An 834-nucleotide genomic window follows, 5' to 3' on the forward strand; every position below is an offset into this window, starting at 1 on the left:
CGTTAAGGCCCTCAAACTCGAGTTTTACTGGTATGAACACAACCGGACAGAATTCAGTCCATCCATTTGTTTTTCGAGTTTGAGGGCCTTAACGATCACCAAATTGACTGAAATTTTGCAGAGATGATCTACATAATATTATCTAGATACTAGACGGTGGAGATGAGGAAATTCGATCGAAAAGTGGTGCAAAAATGGAAATCCGCACCAAAAAATTGGTGCGGACATCCGCAGCTGAGAAAATCCGGGAGAATATATATATAAAGTAAAAAGAAAAAATAATGGTGAATTAAGAAGTCTAAAACTATTTGATTCACAAAGATAATTTTTATTAAATATCGTAATTGTGAACCTAAATCTAATGAATTATTATAATTAATATTTGACTCCATAAAGAAATGCATTTAATTTAGTTCATGTAAGGTAACTAAATCAACTACATAAAAATGGAAACTAAATCATTTTGATGAAAATAAACAATATTTGGTATAATTATTCGTTAATTTGGTTTGATTATTAATTAGATCGTTATTAATAAACAATATTTGGTATATGGTACCTATATAGGCATGTCCGTATTAAGACGATATGCAAATATTATATTAGTATACGTACTGCCAAATAGAGGGGAGGAGTATAAAAATGGTCTAAACTTGCAAAGTAGTTAATACATGAGACTTTAAAATAATGAATTAATACAAGAGACATTTAATACGTATAATGTGTACATTTTAGTGCGAATATGCCATTAGGGAAAGTCCCTGGTGAACTTGTACTTAGCTTATTATTAACTACTTAATATATTTAATCTTTAAACCCTAAACACTAAACTCT

Source organism: Fragaria vesca, linkage group LG2 (assembly GCF_000184155.1).
Source record: "Fragaria vesca subsp. vesca linkage group LG2, FraVesHawaii_1.0, whole genome shotgun sequence".
Lineage (NCBI taxonomy): Eukaryota > Viridiplantae > Streptophyta > Magnoliopsida > Rosales > Rosaceae > Fragaria > Fragaria vesca.